Here is a 22965-nt window from a genome sequence, read left to right on the forward strand (position 1 = left end):
AGTCGTGTCCAACTACTTGTGACCCCACGGACTGCAGTCTACCAGGCTCCTCTGTCCATGGAATTCTCCAGGCAAGAATATATACAAAATAGATAACCAGTAAGTACCCACTGGGAACTCTAAACAATACTCTGTAATGGCCTATATGGTAAAAGAATGTAAAAAGAATGAATATATCTATGTGTGTGTGTAACTGATTCTCTTTCCTGTACACTGGAAAATAACACTGAGATTGTCATACTGAGTGAAAGTGAAGGTCACGTAGTCGAGACCGAATCTTTGCGACCCCATGGACTATAGTCCATGGAATTCTCCAGGCCAGAATACTGGAGTGGGTGCCAATTCCCTCCTCCAGGGGATCTTCCCAACCCAGGGATCGAACCCAGATCTCCCGCATTGCAGGCAGATTCTTTACCAGCGGAGCCACAAGGGAAGCTCTATCTCGGATTGTCATACTGAGTGAAGTAAGACAACTATCATAAGACATAGCTTACACGTTGAATCTACAAAAATCATACAAACGAACTTATTTACAAAACAGAAATAGACCGATAGACATAGAAAACAAACTTATGTTTACTGGGGGGTGAGGTGGGGAGGGATAAATTGGGAGCTTGGGATTCACAAATACACAGTACTATATATAAAACAAATAACTAATAAGGACCTAGTATAAGTACAGGGAACTCTACTCAATACTGTGTAATGGCATATATGTGAAAACATCTAGAAAAGAGTGGATATATGTCTACATGTAACTGATGCACTTTGCTGTACACTTGAAACTAACACAACATTATAAATCAGCTATACTCCCCAATAAAAAAGCTTGAAAAACTGTTTTCAGAGTGCCAGTCACTGGCCTCTGAGTCGGTTCAGACTCCTCCGTGTTTTCATTGTGAGGGGACTCAGCCTGAAGAATGAAGTACCCCCTGGTGAGTGTCACACAGCCCATTTCAGGGCATCCATGGGATTCCATGTGGATTCCGAAGACTGCCGTCCAGTTTTCTGCTGGAGCTACATCCTGGCTCTGCTCATGAGGACCTCAAAGATTAGGGGTACATGAAGCAACCAAAAAAAACGTCCCAAGCACGTTTATACTGGTAAGTTTCCAAGAGGAAGAAACAGGCAACATTTCAGCTGGAGTATCTGTGCTTCAGGATACACTTTGGAACATGAACGGAGGATGTGAGCAAATGCCCTCACGGTCCACATCTGACCTGTACCACAATGGCAACTGCGGCAGGTGGATTTAGGAAGTCTATCAAGTGGTGGCTCGGGTGGTAAAGAATCCGCCTGCAATGCAAGAGACGTGGGTTCGATCCCTGGGTCGGGAAGATCCCCTGGAGAAGGGCATGGCAACCCACTCCAGTATTCATGCCTGGAGAATTCCATGGACAGAGGAGTCTGGCGGGCTACAGTCCATGGGGGTCTCGAAGAGTCAGACACGACTTAGTGAGTGTCCCTTTTGGGGGCTTCCCTGATGGCTCAGATGGTAAAGAACGTGCCTGCAATGCAGGAGAGCTGGGTTCGATCCCTGCGTGGCAAAGATCCCCTGGAGAAGGGAATGGCTACCCACTCCAGTGTTCTGGCCTGGACCATTTGATGGACAGAGGAGCCTGGTGGGCTACCGTCCATGGGGTTGCAAGGAGTCGGACATGACTGAGCGACTAATGCTTTCACTCTCACTGTGTCCAACATTTGAACACAGCATGGTGATAACCAGAAGGATATAAACACACTGAAAGTAAGTGCTTTGAACAAAATGCAGTATCTGCTGGTGGAATTGCTTTAGGACTGAAAAAGCAAAAGGAAGTGCTTGCAACAGTCTAGCTGTGACTGTAGCCTTTCTACGGCTTCTGGCAGAAATTAGGAAACTTCCAGGTGTGCCAAACAAAGAGGAATTAAAATGAGAGAATGATTTTCAAGGTAAACCAGTGGTTTTACGTCAGCGTGTTAGGCTTAGGGGAAAGCTTGCGGGGTGGGCATACATTATTTGAATCTGTTTGCTTTCTTTTGATAAAAATACCCCTTCCTACTGTATTTCTCTCTCCCTCCCATTCCCCCTGGTCTCTCAGCATGCTCTCTGACTTCTCTTTACCCACCCACTGGATGATGCCTTCTCAACTCTTGATCCCTGGGTTCTACCGTAACACACACAGACTTTTTTCTGCCTGAGTCCTAAAGCAATTCCACCAGCAGATACTGCATTTTGTTCATGGTTATCAGCAGACGGACAACGACACTTAAAGACGGATGGTGGATGGATTTTTCCACCCATAGAAAACCTCCCAGTAATGCAACTGTCATCACAATTCCTTTGGCATGTTCACACCAATTCCCCTTCATGAATTCTCCCACCACTAAGCAGATACCAGTGATGAAGTGAAAAAAAACCTTCCCTCTATTCCACCAGCCTTATATGAATCAATACAATTTTCCACTGATTGAAAGCCACAACTATGAAGCCTGGTTGTTGCTTAGTCGCTTCAGTCATGTCTGACTCTTTGCGACACCACGGACTGCAGCCCGCCAGGCTCCTCTGTCCATGGGATTCTCCAGGCAAGAATACTGGAGTGGGTAGCTATTTCCTTCTCCAGGGGAATCTTCATGATCCAGGGATCGAACCCGTGTCTCCTGCACTGGCAGGCAGATTCTTTACCTCTGAGCCATCAGGGAAGCCCACTGTGAAGGATACTCACACTGAAAGGCTAAATGTTCCAAAATGAAAAGATTTTGCATGTTGCCCTCCGGATGGAAGGATCCATTCTACAAAAAGATGTACACACATGGCCGATTCATGTGGATGTTTGGCAAAAACCACCACAATATCGTAAAGTAATTAGCCTCCAATTAAAATTTTTTTAAAAAGTAAAAAAAAAAAAGATACTGAGAATGTACACATGGAGTTGATATTGCAGAGAAGCATGACACAGAGGGAGTAGACAGCTGAGAAGAGATTATTGTACGTCTCCAGAAGAAAAGGATAATCATGACTGACTGAGGATGTCACCTGCCCCAGGCACTGTGTCCTGCACGTGGAAGTTCTGATGTTGGCAGGTGGCGATCACTCTGACCTTGCTGGGGAGGTGAAGGTCATTTGAAGATACTTCAGATCTTGCAAGAAAGATTTGAAGAGATGAAGCAATGTGCCCAGGGTCACACAGGTAGTGTCAGAACAACCAGGACTTTGAACTAAAGATTGTGAACGGAGCAGGGGTCTCAGTCATGCCACGTTTGAGGGCCATGTGTGACTGAGTGGATGTCCACCTGTCTTAGAACACATGGTGCTACTGGGGGGTGGGAGCAGAAGTGAGAGATGGAAGACCATGTGGTGTGACACTGTCTACCTTCCCCCCCCGGAAAACTCCACACAACCTGCTTCCTAGTTCCTATCTTCTCAGGAAGGCAGAGAGGCAACACGGGGCTGTTCTAGCCAAGCGGAAAGTGAGAGATGAGGATGAAAAGTGAGGATCTCGGCAATACCAGGGTCAGAGCAGAAGGGATGGCTAGTACCCTGTGAGGGATAGCATGAGGTCGTGAGGAATCGGGGAGCCTTTTACCTCTCCAAGGCTGACAAACCTGGATGGGCTGAACAAGCTAACCTAAAGAGCAAAGCTTCCCTCATAGCTCAGTCGGTAAAGAATCTGCCTGCAATGCAGGAGACCCGGGTTCGATTCCTGGATTGGGAAGATCCCCTGGAGAAGGCAATGGCAACCCACTCTGGTAATCTTGCCTGGAAAATCCCATGGACAGAGGAGCCTGGCGGGCCACAGGCCATGGGGTCACAAGAGTAGGATACGACTTAGTGTCTAAACCACCACCACCAAAGAACAAAGAGGTGGAAGGGCATGGAGGAAGCTCTGAAGCTGGGGTGAGGACTTGAGCCCACCACAAGCTACAAAGACACTTTACCAGTACACTAAATATTATAATTTTTTTAGAGGACAAAAATCTCCTAATTGACCCCTGTTGCTGTTGGTGTTCAGTCGCTCAGAAGAGTCTGACTTTGCAGTGATTTTGGAGCCCAAGGTGAGTCTACCCCATGCACTGCAGCATACTAGGCTTCCCTGTCCTTCACCATCTCCTGGAGCTAGCATAAACTCATGTCCACTGAGTTGGTGATGCCATGCAACCATCTCTTCCTCTGTTGTCCCCTTATCTTTCCGCCCTCAATCCTTCCCAGCATCAGAGTCTTTTCTAATGAGTCAGCTCTTTGCATCAAGCGGCCAAAGGATTGGAGTTTCAGCTTCAGCATCAGTCCTTCCAATGAACATTCAGGACTGATCTCCTTTAGGATGGACTGGTTGGATCTCCTTGCTGTCCAAGGGACTCTTAAGAGTCTTCTCCAGCAGCACAATTCAAAAGCATCAGTTCTTCAGCACTCAACTTTCTTTATGGTCCAACTCTGACATCTGTTCATGACTACTGGAAAAAACACAGCTTTGACTAGACGGACCTTTGTCGGCAAAGTGATGTCTCTGCTTTTTAACACACTGTCTAGGTTTGTCATAACTTTCCTTCCAAGGAATAACTGTCTTTTAATTTCATGGCTGCAGTCACTGTCTGCAGTGATTTTGGAGCCCAAGAAAATAAATTCTGTCATTGTTTCCACTTTTTCGCCTTCTATTTGCCATGGAGTGGTGGGACTGGATGCCATAATCTTAGTTTTTCAGAATGTTGAATTTTAAGCCAGATTTTTGACTGTCTTAAAATTCCCTCCCCATGCTATCTCATGAACAAACTTTTGCTCTGGATGTTTACCTTCATAACTTCCTTGGATATGGCTTTGACATATCATGAATTACATAAGTTGTATGCTGGAAAAAATAGACACTACCCATTGTCTCCAAAGAAAAGACCGACAACTTCAGATCTTCATGTTTTATGCACCTTTTCTTTTTTTTTTTTTTATAAATTTATTTATTTTAGTTGGGGGCTAATTACTTTACAATATTGTAATAGTTTTTGCCATACATTGACATGAATCAGCCATGGGTTTACATGTGTTCCCCTTCCTGGACCCCCCACCCACCTCCTTCCCCATCCCATCCCTCTGGATCATCCCATTGCCCCGGCCCTGAGCCCTTGTCACATGCATCGAACATGGAATGGTGTTCTGTTTCACATATGATAATATACATGTTTCAATGCTATTCTCCCAGAACGTCCCACCCTCACCTTCTCCCTCAGAGTCCATAAAATTGTTCCATGCATCTGTGTCTCTTATTCTGTCTCACATATAGGGTTATCGTTACCATCCTTCAAATTCCATATATATGCATTAGTATACTGTATTATTGTTTTTCTTTCTGGCTTACTTCACTCTGTATAATGGGCTCCAGTTTCATCCATCTCAGTAGAACCGATTCAAATGTATTTTTTTTAATGGCTGAGTAATAGTCCATTGTGTATATGTACCACAGCTTCCTTATCCATTCGTCTGCTGATGGACATCTAGGTTGCTTCCATGTCCTGGCTATTGTAAACAGTTACGCACCTTTTCAAACCATTTTCTCCTCTGGAAGATTAGAGTTGAAAACTGCCACTTATGCTAACTATAAATATGTAAAACGGGCTTATTTTAATAACTAGCTATAGAGTAGGATTCAGGGATTGGTTAGGAAATACACTTATCTTCAAATACAAACCAAAAAGTCTACTGGAAATATTAAAGCAAATTCTTTTTCTATCCCCCTTAGTTCATGAGGGTGAACTATCCAGTAAAAACAGTGGATTCGATAACTTTGGAAGAAGGCATACACCCCTAGGGCAAAGATCTCAGTGCTTGATTTGGGTTGCAAAGTGGACGTGTTTCAATCTTCACAGAGACACTCTCGTTTTGCACGCTAGGCATTGAGAGGGAAGAAAAAGGCTTTCTAAGTTCAAAACATTTTTTCACAAAGGATGAAATAGAGTTGTGGGTGTCAGGAGGAGGCATCAAAGAAGAAAGGAGAGAGAGGTCGGTGGGGGGTGGTGGTGGAAGTCAGACAGCTGAGATGTGGACGTGTTGACTCCTCTAAGACCTTTTTTTTCAAAGATTGTTTTTTGATGTGGACCATTTTTAAAATCGTTGTTGAATTTGTTACAAGGCTGCATCTATCATACAGTTTGGGTTTTTATGACCTCGCAGCTTGTAGGATCTTAGTTCCCCGACCAGGGATCGAACCTTCGTCCCCCGCATGGAGAGGCGGAGTCTTAACCACTGGAGCACCAGGGAAGAATCTCTAAGGCCTTGAGGAGCAGGGGAGAGACTGCCGAAGCTGGGACAGACGTCCAAGGCAGAGGCAGTCGCAGTGGAAGGCGAGGGTGGGCTGGCTAGGGCTCACAAAGTAAACATCACCTGAGAAATCGGTCCAGAGAAATCTCCCAGGCCTCCCGAGGCTCTGACACCCCATACATATCACACTTTGCTCCGGTGAGAGTCAGCGATTCCTTCCTGGAAGAAAACTCAATGGTGGCTTCTTGCCTTGATCAGATTCCTTTCCCCTTGGCAGGGGGAGTTACTCCACACTGGAGGTCAGCAGAACAGAACACCCCAAACAAGGCAGAAAAGTGAAACAGGCAGAAACGAGGCAGCAAGAGAGTTGGCCAAAGTGGGAGCTCCGTGAGCCGCTCCACGGGGTGGGCGGGTCCCGGAAGCATTTTCTTTTTTCTCCAAGCATCACTGGACGTGGGAGTCTTGACAATACGACAAGGCCACACAGGAAATAATGAAAGGGACTCCCCCTCACTCACTCAGATACCCCAAATGTAGTGTGAATTTTTTTTGGCCACATCTCATGGCATGCAGGACTTAGTTCCCCGACCAGGGCTTGAACCTGCGCCTCTTGCATTGGAACTGGGGAGTCTTAATCGCTGGACCGCCAGGGAAGTCCCTAGTGTGGAGCATTTTGACACAGTTGTGCTGTTGGCCTGAAAGTCTGCGGCTACCGCAAGATGCTCTCCTTCAACTTTCAGGGGTTGTTTTGTGATTCACCCAACAGGCCGAATCCCGAACCAGAGACTCAGAGAACCACAGCACCTACCCAGATGACTGACTGCCACTGAAGGAGACCTGGGTTCAATCCCCGGGCCGGGAAGATCCCCTGGAGGAGGAAATGGCAACACACTCCAGTATTCTTGCCTGGGGAATCCCACAGACAGAGGAGCCTGGTGGGCTATATAGTTCATGGGGTTGCGAAGAGTTGGACACGACTGAGTGACTGAACAATACATAGGAACATAGGAATCATATGCACTCTTTCCAAGGTCACTGCCAAGTCTGGATTTTGTACTAACACAGTAATACATGCCTATGCATAAGTCTTTCAAGAGCAATAAGTTCTCAGAATATACCGAGCCGGCCCGGCAGTTGTCTGCAGCTGTGTTCATAGGAATGCAGAATGCCAAGGTCAAAAGAGTCTCATTATCACTTTTATTCACTTCAGACATATTTATTCAGCATCTATGCAATAAAGCCTTCACATAACAGCTGCCTGTTAGAGTGAAGAATCAATTCCTCTTTGCCTTCACTATTTTTTCGATGTGATCTAATGGACACAGGTCTTCCCAGGTGGCTCAGATGGTGAAGAATCTGTTTGCAATGCAGGAGACTCACGTTTGATCCCTGGGTCGGGGAGATCCCCGGGAGGAGGAAATGGCAACCCACTACAGCATCCCTGCCTGGAAAATTCCAGGCACAGAGGAGCCTGGAGGGCTCCAGTCCGTGGGGTCCCAAAGAGTCGGACATGACTGAGCACCACTACCACGACCATCCCTAGTGGACACACTCTTTTCCCCTTTGCAAAGAAATCCCAGACTGTACCTTTCTTCTGAGAAATCTGAGAACCCCAGCACAGGAAAAACACATTGTCATGAAAAGACACAGTCAAAAGACCCACTTACAAAAAAGGAAAAAACAGCCAGGCTGAGTGTACATAAACTGTAGCTCCATCATTCCATTAAAATTAGGTTACCGAGTCTAACTATTTGACACATATTTATTCCAATTAATTTCAATTAGGCAAAACAAGTGTCAATGGATGTGCAGACATTCACTTCCCAGGCAGCTTGTCTGAGATCTTTAGACACAGTGTTCATGCGAGACTATTAGTACAACTGGTAGACCGTGAATCAGTCCTTCCAGTAGTCGGTGCCATTGAGTAGAAGTTATGTGGCGACAACCCTTAAATTAAATCTCCATTAAGGATTCCAATCAATCTTGACGAGCACATGAGTTTCCCCCCCTTTTTTTTTGGTTAAGTAAATTAATAATGCATAAGAATTACGGAAACCAACTAAAGCAGCCTCTTTCTCATCTTTTTCATCTCTTTTTTTGGAGGGGGGCAAGGAATGCTGTACAGAGGCTGGGCAAGGAGGGGCCAGGACTTTTTCAGGAGAGCTTGAGTCATGAATATTCAAGGAAGAGTCTGAGAAGAATCACCCAACGTGGCACATCTGTCTTGCAACCTGTGATTGACACGGTTGCCCATGAAGAAATGACAACTCTTCTTCTGAGGTCTGCAGACCCTGCAAGCCATGGAGAGTTATCCAAGAGGAGATCAGACCCGTAGGGTCTTTTTCCAGGAAGAGGCTATTAAGAAGAAAAGGTCGTCAAGACCTTCCATAAGCCTAGGCAAGGATGGAAGCCTATGACAGGGTGAGCAGATGAGGTCAGATTAGACTTGTGGAAGAGACCAAGGAGAAGTCAAAGAGTGCACCTTGATCAATGCAATTCCTCTGGGAATGTTTTCTTGCCGGAAGGAGGTAAATAATGGGGACAACTGCATTTCTAAGAAATGTCATTTCTCAGCAGTGACTAAGGAAAACACTTGTGTGAGAATATAGCATGTGTCTCATGCCACACGACAGGTACACTTACAGAGAACTTTGTATGCAACAAAACGTCATACATAGATTTCTTTCTAACATCGCAACACTCCTGAGCACTTTTCACACTCATAGGGCTTCTCTAGGGGCTCAGAGAGTCAAGAATGCCTGCAGTGTGGGAAACCCTGGTTTGATCCCTGGGTGGGGGAGATCCCTGGGAGAAAGGAATGGTAACCCACTCCAGCATTCTTGCCTGGAGAATCCCATGGACAGAGGAGCTCGGTGGGCTACAGTCTATGGGGTCGCAAACAGTCAGACATGACTGAGCAACTAACACACACACAGACACACACACAAACCCATTCTTTTTCATATTCTTTTTCCATGTAAGTTATCGCAGAATACATGAGTACAATTCCCTGTACTCTATGGCAGGTCCTCACTAGTTACCTACTTTATACATAGTATTGTATGCATGTTCACCCCAAACTGGTCATTAATCCCTCCCCACCACATTTCCCCATTGGTAACCATAAGTTTGTTTTTTGCAATCTGTGAGTCTGTTTCTGTTTTGTAAATAAGTTTACTTATATTATTTTAAAAATTAGATTCCAGAACACCTGAGGCAGCAGCTCTGTGTCAAAAAAGACAAACAGCCTAATCCAAAAATGAGCAATCTGAATAGACATTTCTCCACAGAAGACGTGTCAATAGGCACATGAAAGGGTGCTCAACATCGCTAATTACCAGAGAAAGGCAAATCAAAACCACAATGAGGTATTACCTCAGATTGGTCAGAATGGCCATCATCAAAAATCTACAAATGACACATGCTACAGAAGGTGTGGAGAAAAGGGAACCTTCCTACACTGTTAAAAAATAAAGAAAGTAGCTCAGTCATGTCTGACTCTTTGCGACCGCATGGATTGTAGCCAAACAGGCTCCTTCATCCATGGAATTTTCCAGGCAAGAGTACTGGAGTGGGTTGCCATTTCCTTCTCCAGGGGATCTTTCCGACCCAGGGATCGAACCTGCGTCTCTTGTGTCTCCTGCATTGGCAAGTGGACTCTTTACCACTGTGCCACCTGGGAATCCCTCCAGATAATCTAGCAGTAAATGGTTTACTCCCATTTCCCAGAAGAAGGAACTGAGGCTTGGAGAGGTGCCAGGGGGTGTCTCCCTTCATCACCATCACAGCTTGGTTACTAGGATCCCAGAGCTCTTCCATCTCTGCTAGGATGTCAAGTCAGCGCTTCATCACAGAAAAGCAGCTCAGGGAGCACGTGACAAATTAGGCCTTAGGCAGACATGGAGTTAATAGCACCTGGGATAGAAAACGGTTCATAATAAGGAATTCATACCAATCTGCAACCCACATTATGCAAAACAAGCTTTAAGACGGGAATGCGGCGGGGCCGTGAACAGTTAGGAAGACAACGACGTTTTAAGAGTGCATCCCGATGCAAACTGGGTTGATGAAAGGGCAATTATAAAACACTTCCTTTGAGACGTACGCTGTTATTCTATCAATTTTCATTGTAACATCTATTTCTCTCTCTCTAATACTGCTTTTATTTACAGTTACTAGTGTTGCCTGTGACATATAGCTCTATGAGCTTTTCAAGGTGTGTTTCAGGAGAAGGGAAATAAAAGATTGTTTACATTTGTTTCTCTTTCCAATTTGCTCCTTTCTTATTACAAACACAAGGACAGCTGCATCCTCCATGGGGTTTATATGCTTAACTGTATCTTTATCTTCTTTACAGTTTCTTTAGATGGTACATATTGCTTGATCTTTATTGAACAAAGATCTTTGCAGTATCTACTCTTAGAAAGTCTCCCATGAATGGAGGAGCCTGGCGGGCTACAGTCCATGGGGTCGCAAAAAAGAGTCGGACACGACTGAGCGACTAACACTTTCACTTTCAAATGAGTAAAAGCTACAAGCAAATGAATAAACTACAACAAAATTAAAAACGATAACAACAACACCCAAAACTCAGAAGGCTCTGAAGACTTAAGTGTGGCTGATACAGAAATAGCCAGGAACAAGTTTCGAAGCTGAGAAGTTCTCCTTTGTTTTGGTATTCAGAGAAGTGATTGGAGACCAAGGCAATGATGAATTTAGAGTTTTAGCTGCAGAGCTGATGGGAGAGAATGCCAGGTTCTGAGTCAAGTGCATGCTGACTTTTGTGATCCTGTCAAGCATCACTCAAGGATCCTGTCTGCTGTATTCCCATGCAGGAGTTTGCAGTATGGACCTCACATCCCTTGGAGACTGGGAAATATTTTACAAGGTCCGTGAGAACACATCCACCTTCGTCATAATATGGAATTGTCACGCACCATTTCCACCTTGTTCGCAACTGTACTGATGGTGCCAAAAGTTGGAAAAACTGTTGGCACCTTAGCACTGATCAAGGTACTGAATCCAAACTGTAGTAATATTCATCACCACCATGCTCTGGAATATAAGAATGTCAGTTTCATTTCAGAATGTTGTGTATTTTTGTGATGCTTATTTATCTGACCGCACTGGGTCTTAGTGGAGGCAAGCAGAATCTTCTATCTCCATTGCAGCGTTCTGGACCTTTAGTTGCAGCATGTGGGAGCTAGTTCCCTGACCAGGGATCGAACCTGAGGCCCCCTGCATTGGAAGCTCGGAATCTTACCCACTGGACTGACAGGGAACTAATTCCCTAGAATGCTTCAGATGAAGCTGTAAACATAGCTGCTGCTAAGTCGCTTCAGTCGTGTCCGACTCTGTGCGACCCCAGAGACGGCCGCTCACCAGGCTCCCCCGTCCCTGGGACTCTCCAGGCAAGAGTACTGGAGTGGGTTGCCATTTCCTTCTCCAAGGCATGAAAGTGAAAAGTGAAAGTGAAGTCACTCAGTCGTGTCTGACTCCTAGCTACCCCATGGACTGCAGCCTACCAGGCTCCTCCGTCCATGGGATTTTCCAGGCAAGAGGACTGGAGTGGGGCTGATTTTCTTAAATATCTAGAGTCAGTGCTATCCTGCATGAAGAAATGGGATGTATACGTAAAGGTCTTCTCTTTCCCAATGAAGTTCAACATTTGTCTCCAGGGGGGAAAAAAAGTGGGCCACTGTTTGAGAAGCAAGGAAAAACAGTAGCTCCCATTTTTACTTGATACTATGACCTACAGACCATCTATGGCCATTCAGACCCAGGTATGTGGCAGATGTTTTCTCGAAATTGAACAGAGTGAACCAGTCACTTCATGGAAAACAGTTGAGAGTATTGGTTGCCAGTGACAAATTCAAGATTGCAGGAAAAATAATTAGCATTTCAGAAGTCTTACATCTGCTGCTATGAACTTGATGGGCTCCCAACACTTAAATAATTCATTCCTGAGTTGGTGATGGACAGGGAGGCCTAGCATGCTGTGGTCCATGGGGTTGCAAAGGGTCAGACACGACCAAGTGACTGAACTGAATAATGTCAGTGGTGATGTTAATAAGTGTAAGGTTTCTGTCATTGTTGCGGTTGTCTTTTTTTTTATTTTGCCTTCTCTGTTCATACATTGGGAAAAAGAAGACCTCCAGGCTGCAGCTGCGTCCTTGAGAAGGAACAAACAAAAAGTTGGGGAGGAACTCAATTTTCCTGACACGTGTATCAGGTGACTCCTTTCCCAGTCAAACCTCCAGATGACATCTCAGCCCTGGTTGACACGTGGACTGTAGCCTCATGAGAAATCACACAGTAAAGGACCCAATGCCTGGGTTTCCGACCCACGGTGACCGTGAGCTGATGAATGCGTCTCATTCCCAGCCCTTCAGCTTGTGGATTGTTGCCGTTCAACAGTACACAACGGATACAGTGGGTGTGCGGGCATCTCCGCTTCTGTGTAAGTCAGAGTCGGTATCGATGTGAGTAGCTCTTAGGAAGAGCTGCCTGTCATGTTGTTGTTTAGTTGCTTCAGCCATGTTCGATGCCATCGACTGGAACCCACCCGGCTCCTCTGTCCATGGGATTCTCCAGGCAAGAATACTGAAGTGGGTTGCCATTTCTTCCTCCAGGGGATCTTCCCCACCCAGGGATCGAAACCAGGTCTCCTGCACTGGCAAAGGGATTATTTACCACTGAGCCAGCTGGGCAGCCTTACCTGTCATGGTTTGTATTAATTGATACCTTTATTATTTTAATTTTTAAAAAGCAGCTCTTTATTTTTTAAACATTTATTTTATTTATCTCCGTGTGCTGGGTCTCGGTTTTTCCACATAGCAACTTTATTTGCACTATGTGAAATCTGAGTTGCATCATATGGGATCTATTACCTCACCAGGGATTGAATCCAGGGCCCCTGCATTGGCAGCTCAGAGTCTGAGCCACTGAACCACTTGGAGGTTCCCTAACTGATATATTATAATTGCTCATGATCTGGATATCAAAGGGTCTCAGACATAGCCAGTACTTACCAAAACTTGCAGCAAATTATTGGGAGAACATACTCATTTTATTTCACAAACACATGTAAGGCTTTGCATTAGATTCTGCATGTGAATATCAAGGTGATAAGGGTTTGGTTTCTGAGCTCCTGTAATTCATCATTGGTGGTGGGAGGCAGACTTGGTAAATAAGCTTCTATAATTAAATATTCCACAAAGTACATTGCTACACAAAAAGGACATTTGTAAACACTACATCACAATTATACCTTGAAGGAAGCCACAAAGCTAATGCCACTTTGCAGAGACAGACACTGCATTCTGAAAAATCACTAGGGCTTTTCGTCATAAGTTGAATGCCACCCTCCCCCCCAGAGATGTCTACACCCTGATCCCTTGTACTGATGAATATGTCAAGTTAGGGCTTCCCTTGTGGCTCAGCTGGTAAAGAATCTGCCTGCAGTGCTAAAGACCTGGGTTCGATCCCTGGGTCGGGAAGATCCCCTGGACAAGGGAAGGGCTACCCACTCTAGTATTCTGGCCTGGAGAATTCCATGGACTGTATAGCCCGTGGGGTCGCAAAGAGTCGGACACGACTGAGTGACTCTCATGCACACGACGGTTATGTAACTCATGTTACAGGCCTTAAGGTATGGAGATACTCCTGCATTACATAGGCTGACCCAATCCCCCCTTTTTCTAGCTTGAAAGTGGGAGAGATGTGGCAGAAGTCAGAGAGATGAAAAGTATGAGAAGGACTCAGGGTCTGGCTATTGGTTTGAAAACAGAGGGGGCAACATGGCACGGCACACACAGAGGGCTATGAGAAGCTCAGAAGGGCGTGGCTGCTGGCTGACAGTCAGCAAGGAAATGGGGAACTCAGTCCTACAGCCAGAAGAAGCTGAATTCTGCCAGTCACCAGGAAGGAGTTTCTTCCTCTGAGTCTCCAGATCAGATCTCTGGCCATCCATAACCGTGAGTTTAGCCTTACGGAACATAGAGCAAAAATATCAAAGATACACTGTAAACTTCTGACCTACAGTCCTGGGAGAAAACAAACAGTGTGATGTTCAAAGCAGCTACGTTTATATTCATTTTTATGATGGATTAGAAAACTGATCAAACTGGTTAATCCTAAAGGAAATCAACCTTGAATATTCATTGGAAGGACTGATGCTGAAGCTGAAGCTCCAGTACTTTGGCCACTTGATGTGAAGAACTGACTCATTTGAAAAGACCTTCCTGCTGGGAAAGATTGAGGGAGGAGGAGAAAGGAACGACAGAGGATGAGATGCTTGGATGGCATCACCCACTTGATGGACATGAGTCTGAGTAAACTCTGGGTGTTGGTGATGGACAGGGAGGCCTGGCGTGCTGCAGTCCATGGGGTCAAAAAGAGTTGGACATGACTTATTGATTGAAGAGCAACAACAAAAAACTGATAGATTTCAGTGGTGGAGGCGGGGGGGAAGGGAGGAGAAACACATGCCAAACAGTGGTATCTGTTAGCATGAGCCAAGATGTGTGCCTGTGACCGAGGAGAGGAAATGGCAAGTTATCTAATATGGCTAGATCATAAATATGGAGAGAAGAGGGAACACAGGCAGGAAGATAAGGGTCAGGACTGAGTATCGAGAAAGCAAGTCCCAGTATTTGTCTGCAGAATAGATGAGAGAGGAATAGAATCTGTAGGAAGAATGATCAATCAGAAATAATCTAGATAAGCCACAACAGGACCCAAAACTAAGAGAGTGGCATCTGGAATCAATACAAGTGTACCCATGCAAGGTCAGTTCAGTTCAGTTCCGTTGCTCATTCGTGTCTGACTCTGTGACCCCATGGACTGCAGCACACCAGGCTTCCCTGTCCATCACCAACTCCTGGAGCTTGCTCAAACTCACATCCATCACGTCAGTGATGCCATCCAACCATCTCATCTCAATAGTATGAAACAGTATGAAAAGGTAACAGTATGGAAGACAAAAATGTATGACCCACGCAACAGATACTTTTAAAGTGGAGTCAACACAAGTTGATACAAACTAAATGTAGAATTTGTGAGACAAAGAGAAGACAACTTCCATATTTTGAGACTAAAGGAATCAGAAGATGGTCATGCAATTACTCATGAGTAAGAGGTGGTTTGGGAGAAGGCAATGGCACCTCACTCCAGTACTCTTGCCTGGAGAATCCCATGGACGGAGGAGCCTGATAGGCTGCAGTCCATGGGGTCGTTGAGAGTCGGCCACGACTGAGCGACTTCACTTTCACTTTTCACTTTCATGCCTTGGAGAAGGAAATGGCAACCCACTCCAGTGTTCTTGCCTGGAGAATCCCAGGGATGGCGGAGCCTGGTGGGCTTTAAGTTTTGTAAAGAGTTGGACATGACTGAGCGCCTGACACTTTTACGTTTACCAAGACAGAAAGAAGGCTCAAGGGCACAAGAAGATTCGAGATGAGCTATGACAAGTGAAAGGAGCATCAGTCATAGAAGCTCTGCATGCTCGGTTGGGTCAGAGTCAGAGGGAAAGGGGCAAGGGCTGGAGACGGGAACACAGGAGCCACACTGTGAACATGGGGGATGGAAGACATCATCGTGCAGAAGAGATACAGAATCTTCCAGAGGGCGGGCCAAAGGTGCAGGGGTATTCATAGATGCTAAATTGCGAGGGGCCTGCGATCCAGAGGCTGAAACCACTTCACTCTACCGCTGTGTGTGTGTGTGTGTGTGTTTTAATCACAGCATGTCACAACCCTCCAAGGAGGCACCGTCTGTACATCCACCTCTAAGAAGGGACCTGGGTACAGGGTCACATGACTGGGAGCCGTGGACTTGTAAAAGCAGGTGTGGTACCTGACCCTTGTCACGAGTCTTTGTTTTCTGCAACAGTGCGAGACGAGGGAGCGGTGGGGAGAGAGAGAGAGGGAGGGAGGTTGCCAAGGAAGGATGCAGCTGTATAGAGTAAGAAAATGAATGATGGGCTTCCCTGGTGGCTCGCTGGTAAAGACTGCCAATGCAGGAGACATGGGTCTGACCCCTGATCTGAGAAGATCCCATGACGAAGCCCGTGAAAGTGAAAGTCGCTCAGGCGTGTCCGACTCTTTGCAACCCCATATACTATACAGTCCATGGGATTCTCCAGGCCAGAATACTGGAGTGGGTAGCCTTTCCCTTCTCCAGGGGATTTTCCCAACCCGGGGATTGAACCCACATATTGCCACAAGTAATGAGCCTGAGCCCTAGAGCTTGGGAACCTCAACTAGTGAGCTCATGCAACACAAATACTGAAGACCAAGTGGCCTAGAACCTCTGCTCTGCAACAAGAGAAGCTGCCACAATGAGAAGCCCACCCTCTGCAACTCGAGAGTAGCCCCCACCCACCACTGGCAAAGCTCTGGTTTTTCCAGTGGTCATGTATGGATGTGAGAGTTGGACCATAAAGAAAGCTGAGCGCCGAAGAATTGATGCTTTTGAATTGTTGTGTTGGAGAAGACTCTTGAGAGTCCCCTGGACTGCAAGGAGATCCAACCAGTCCATCCTAAAGGAGATCGGTCCTGAATATTCATTGGAAGGATTGATGCTGAAGCTGAAACTCCAATACTTTGGCCACCTGATGTGAAGAACTGACTTATTGGAAAATACCCTGATGCTGGGAAAGATTGAAGGCAGGAGGAGAAGGGGACGACAGAGGAGGATGAGATGGTTGGATGGCATCACCAACTCGATGGACATGAGTTTGAGTAAACTCCAGGAGCTGGGGATGAACAGGGAGGCCTTGTGTGCTGCAGTCCGTGGGGCTGCAAAGAGTTGGACACGACTAAGCAACTGGACTGAACTGAAGAGTCTTCTAATTTCATAGCTGCAGTCACTGTCCGCAGTGATTTTGGAGCCCAAGAAAATAAAGTCTGTCGCTGTTTCCATTTTTTCCCCATCTCTTCGCCATGAAGTGATGAGACCGGATGCTATGATCTTAGTTTTCTGAACGCTGAGTTTTACGCCAGCTGGTTCCCGTGAAACCCATCGTGCACAACGCCATCAGGCATGGGACTGAAAATCATTTCCATTCCCCACCGTCTCATCCTTTATTTGATCATGGAGTGTTTGATACAGTGCCGCGGAGGCAGTAAGAAGCAAAGAACAGTCGTCTTTCTTCCAAGATACATGGGTTGGCACAGATGTCGTATCTCAAGAAAGAAACCTGTTTGCTGCATCTGCTACGGCCTGAATTCATTTATAATCCTAACGTGATTGAAGTTACACGACACTCAAGCCTCTCGCAAAGATGCTCAGTGCAGACAGAAGTTGAGGAAGGGCGGTGAACACACCGGAGCCTCCAACGTTGCCGAAGAGTAATTTCCTCACCCTGCATCCCGGGAGAAAAATGAGCACTTTGTAAAAAAAGAGAAAAACTGATGCTTGCAATCCTTGAAGGGAGATTCTGAGTACGTTCTTTACTTTTCTTCTCTGAAGTGCAGAAGGATAACTCCCCGGAATAGAGGAAGCACTTGGGCATTTTACAGCCTGCTGTACAGAAGGGGAGCTGTTTTATTCCTTCCAAGAAAACAGGTTTGAGCATCACTTGTCTATAAAGTGACAAACTGACCGACTTGCTTTAAGGACAAAACCTTGTACGTTTCTGCTTTCACTGGACTGGACCCCTGAACTCACCAAGGGGGTGAAACACACAGGCAGCTGTTGTGTGTGTGTGTGTGTGTCCTTAGTCGTGTCCGACTCTTTGCAGCTCCATGGACTGTAGCCCACCAGGCTCCTCCGTCCATGAGATTCTCCAGGCAAGAATACTGGAGTGGGTTGCCATTTCCTCCTCCAGGGGATCTTCCCATCCCGGGAATCGAACCTGCATCTCTTACATCTCCTGCTTGGCAGGCGGATTCTTTACCACTGCACCACCTGGGAAGCCCACAGAGGCAGCTGCTTATAGCCGTGATGCTATCTCTGAAGCACATTAGCTCCTTTCTTCAAACCTTCCAAGGCTCCTGTCACCTTAAAAAAATGCACAACGTGAGAGGTGCGAGTTAGGTTTTCTTTGGGGCCAAATGAGGACTGCGGCCCACAAGACAGCACCTCAGATAGCTCTGAGAGACTGCTCCGTAGAAGCAGGGGGAAGGTCAGTACAGATGTGATTTTGGTGGAGGGGGTATACATGCCAATCAAACACATAATTTCTTGTAGAAAAATTCTTGCTAGTCATGAGGAGCAGTCATCACCACAAAGGACTTGAGCGCTTTTCGAGATATAAGGAGATGCAAGAATTTGGCTCATTGAGTCAGCTCCTGAAAATATCTAGGTCCCCGAAGACCTGCCCTGCCAGTCTTCCCCAGAGCACGGGTGCCTCCTGTGTGGTGTCCACCCTAAGCTCCTCCCAGGGGGTGTTGAAGGTCAGCAGCCGCACACATTGTAATCCTTGTAGAGGCCCACATCAAGTGCCCACGGTGAGCGCCAGTGTGTAGCTGACACGTGCTTCCTCAACCATAGCACTAAATTGCAGCCCTCGTAATGAACACACACAAAGGCATCCTCAAACACATACAGACACACACATGCACATGAATGCATGCATTCAGACACACACACACACACAGGTATATACACACATGATTCAGACACACACACACACACAGGTATATACACACATGATTCAGACACACACACACACACACACACACACACACACACACAGGTATATACACACATGACCCCACAGTCATGAAAACACTAAAGAGCTTCCAATGGCTGGAAATAAAATAATACTTCACCGTCCCTTCCTTGATGCCTTTCCAACCTTCTGCCTACAATTTTGTCACCACATCATTCTCCCGCTGAAAACAGCCACCCTCAAATGAAGTACTTTTTCCCTCATCTGTAAACAGACACAATAATTACTCCTCCATGGATATCATATGAGACTCAAATGACAGTGGAGACGAGATTGATGACAAGCTGGAAAGCAGGTCATTAGGGAGGGTAGCAGAGGCTGCTGATGGCACCAATATCTATTCTGCACTCCATTCATAATTACAGACTTCTTATCTGAGCACAGAGCTACCCTGCTAAAGACTACATTTCCCAGAATCCTTGCTAAAGACTACATTTCCCAGAATCCTTGGTGGCTTAGTTTGCTCACGTGACCGTGTCCCAGCCAGTAAGAAATGAAAGGGGAAACATACAAATTGCAAAACAAGCTCTTGAGTCATCTTGGAAAACAGCATTGAAGGATGATTAAAAAAAAGAAAAAAAAGGAGGAACTTCCCTGGTGATCAAATGGCTAAGACTCCTCGCTCTGAATTCAGGGGGCCTAAGTTTGATCCCTGCTCAGGGAAATAGATACCACATGCTGGAATTAAATATAAATTATAAAACCAAACAAACAAACCAAAAAACAGGATGGAAGGAATTTGAACTCCTGAAAAAGTCTTAGCAGCCACCCCCAAACCTGCCACGTTCAATACTGTGTAAGTCACATTTAATTTGAGTCTCTGTTACTAAAGAAACCAGTCCTGAATATTCACTGGAAGGACTGATGCTGAAGCTGGAACTCCAATCCTTTGGCTACCTGATGAGAAGAGCCGACTCATTGGAAGAGACCCTGATGCTGGGAAAGATTCAAGGCAGGAGGAGAAGGGGACGACAGAGGATGAGAGGGTTGGATGGCATCACAGACTCAATGGACATGGGTTTGAGCAAGCTCCAGGAGTTGGTGATGGACAGGGAGGCCTGGCGTGCTGCAGTCCATGGGGTCGCAAAGAGTTGGACACGACTGAGCGACTGCAACTGAACTACTAGTGAAAAGCCTTTATTCCAACTGATAACTGCAGCAATCAGAGCTCAGAGAAATGGTGAAGCAGCCAGTTCACTGTGAATCTTCGCCTCCCGTCTCAGGACTCATCTCCTTTCTCCTGGTTCTTCTCTCCTCCCAGCCCCTAACCCCACACCCCAGCGTCTCAGGCTGCCCGCCATCTGTCCTGGCATCGATGGCTTCCAGTCTCCCATCCCTGGCTCATCTAGGGTGGGTGAGGAAAGTCACGGGGGGTCTTGAGCAAAAGATCAGCCAGTCTCCGAGAGAGGTTTGCCCCTTGCCCTGGGGTGTTTCTGGGTGGCTCTTCTTCATCTTCGTCTCCCCCCGTGAAGCCTCCAAGTGTCAGCTCCACCAGAGTTCCATCTGCTATCACTCTCCTAAGCGTTCAACACCTCCTCTGGGCTCATCTCTGAGAAGAGAGACCCCGTTGAGTGATGGTTCTGACTCCTCGGTGAGGTGAGGAACCAGGGTTGGCATCGGTCTCTCTGACCTCAGCGCCACTCAGATGCAATCCTTCCACACCGCTCTGTCTCAGAAAAATCCATCCTTTAGACCCTGGAGAGGGCTGTGCTGGTCCCGGTCACCCACTCCACACGTTCTTTCTCCAGGTCTCCCTCTGCAGTTTCATTAATTCATGGGATGATTTTATTTTAGCGCATTATTTACCGGAGACCTATTAATACAGCTTTTGTTAGTGGAATGTTATCGACATGGGATGTATCAATACATTTTCAGAGAGTGAGACAATTAACATCACCGTGTGAAGCTGTTGAAAGTTAAAATTGACCAAGGTTTCATTACACAATGTACAGTTGTCATTATCGTTCACGTTTTGCTCCGTTAGCTTTTTGTTCCAACCTTCTGTGTATTATAAATGTAAAATTGTCAAAAGCGACGCGTTGTGAAATTTTGAACAGAGAAGAATTTTTTCAGTGAATGTTAATGCAGATGAATTTTCTGATTGAGTGACATATAAACAAAGATCGCCGGCCACGGGCAATAGTTGTTTCTGCAAAAATCGTCTGGTCAATAATGAGTGGAGTCAGGGCAGGTGACATTGAAACAGAAATCTGAAGATGCTGCACCAGTGATCCGGTTCCACCAACCACAGACACTCGTCAGGAAACACTCAGCCAGACCTGGCTTACAAGTAGTATGTGGATACGCTGGGCATAGCAAATGGGTCTGGTTTCAGGACCCAGACCCTTCTCTCGTATTGACAGATATCAAGCAGTAGGTAACAACACTTTCTTTGCAGGGCTTAAGTATATCCACAGGCTTAGACGGTAAAGAATCTGCCTGCTGTGCGGGAGACCCGGATTTTGATCCCTGGGTTGGGAAGATCCCCTGGAGAAGGAAACGGCAACCCACTCCAGGATTCTTGCCTGGAGAATCCCAAGGACAGAGGAGCCTGGTGGGCTACAGCCCATGGGGTCACAAAGAGTCAGATACGACTGAGTGACTGACAGTACATGGATCCTTGTTGGCTGCCTGCCCCTTGCTGTGTAGCCTCCAAGCCATACTCTGTGGCCATCTGAGATGTTTCCGGAAATTATATCTTTAATATAGATGTCGTATGTATTATTGTGAACTAAGAATCCTCCTTGCTACTGACATTGATTTCGGAAACACAGATTTTCTGAATTTGCGATCACCGTGGAGCAGGTGGCAACTCCTTTCTCTCAAAACTTTTCCAACTAAATTACGTTCTATCAAACTTTAGTTCGAACAGCTTATTGGAATGTGACAGGGCCCCCAGAGGACACTAATGCAATTGTTGATGCAAACTGAAATGGAGTCTCTGAAATAAGATGACAGAAACTCAGTCATGCGGTAATTGGCCAGATCACCCAGAATGTTCAGGTTGTTTCTAAAAAAAAAAAAAAAATCCTTTGTACTCTCAATAAAATAAGAATTCAGGAATTCCCTGGTGGTCCTGGGCTTTCCAGGTGGTGCTAGTGGTAAAGAATTCACCTGCCAATGCAGGAAACCAGAGACACGTGTTTGATCCCTGGGTGGGGAAGATCCCCTGGAGGAGGGCATGGCAACCCACTCCAGGATTCTTGCCTGGATAATCCCATGGACACAGGAGCCTGGTGGGCTACAGTCCATGGGGTCACACAGAGTTGAACATGACTGAGCATCTGAACACACAGTAGTGGTTAGAACTCTGTGATTTCACTGCTGAGGGTGTAGGTTCCATCCCTGGGTGGGGAACTCAGATCCCACAAGCCACACAGCACGGTCAAAAAATAAATAGAAACACACAGCTGATAGCAACTTTATTTTGAAAATGAGAACACAATGTAAAAAGTTCTGTAGTGAACTCGGAGGAACGCTGACAATCTGCAGATTACAATCCAGAAGTAGTTCTGCAGTGTATATGCAAAATGTTTACAACTGTCCTGAGTCCCACAGTAGGAAGCATCTTTTCTTCTTCCTCATCTTCTGCATCTTGTCAAACACTAAGTCCTATCCACTTCATCCCCTAAAGAACTCTCGAATCTGTCTAGTTTTCACATTCTCCAGGACTACGCTGAAGACTCTCATCTCTGCATTGCACTAAGAATGATCTTTTAAGTGGGATCAGCCCTGTCCTCTGATTTAGTGAAATTAAGATGCTTGCTCCTTGGAAGAAAAGCTATGACCAACCCAGACAGCATATTAAAAAGCAGAGACATTACTTTGCCAGCAAAGGTCCATCTAGTCAAAGCTATGTTTTTTCCCATAGTCATGTATGGATGTGAGAGTTGGATTATAAAGAAAGCTGAGGGCCAAAGAATTGATGCTTTTGAACTGTGGTGCTGGAGAAGACTCTTGAGAGTCCCTTGGACTGCAAGGAGATCCAACCAGTCCATCCTAAAGGAGATCAGTCCTGGGTGTTCATTGGAAGGACTGATGCTGAAACTGAAACTCCAATCCTTTGGCC

The sequence above is a fragment of the Giraffa tippelskirchi genome, chromosome X (genome assembly GCF_054371585.1).
Source record: "Giraffa tippelskirchi isolate mGirTip1 chromosome X, T2T-mGirTip1v1.2.pri, whole genome shotgun sequence".
In the NCBI taxonomy this organism is placed as follows: Eukaryota; Metazoa; Chordata; class Mammalia; order Artiodactyla; family Giraffidae; genus Giraffa; species Giraffa tippelskirchi.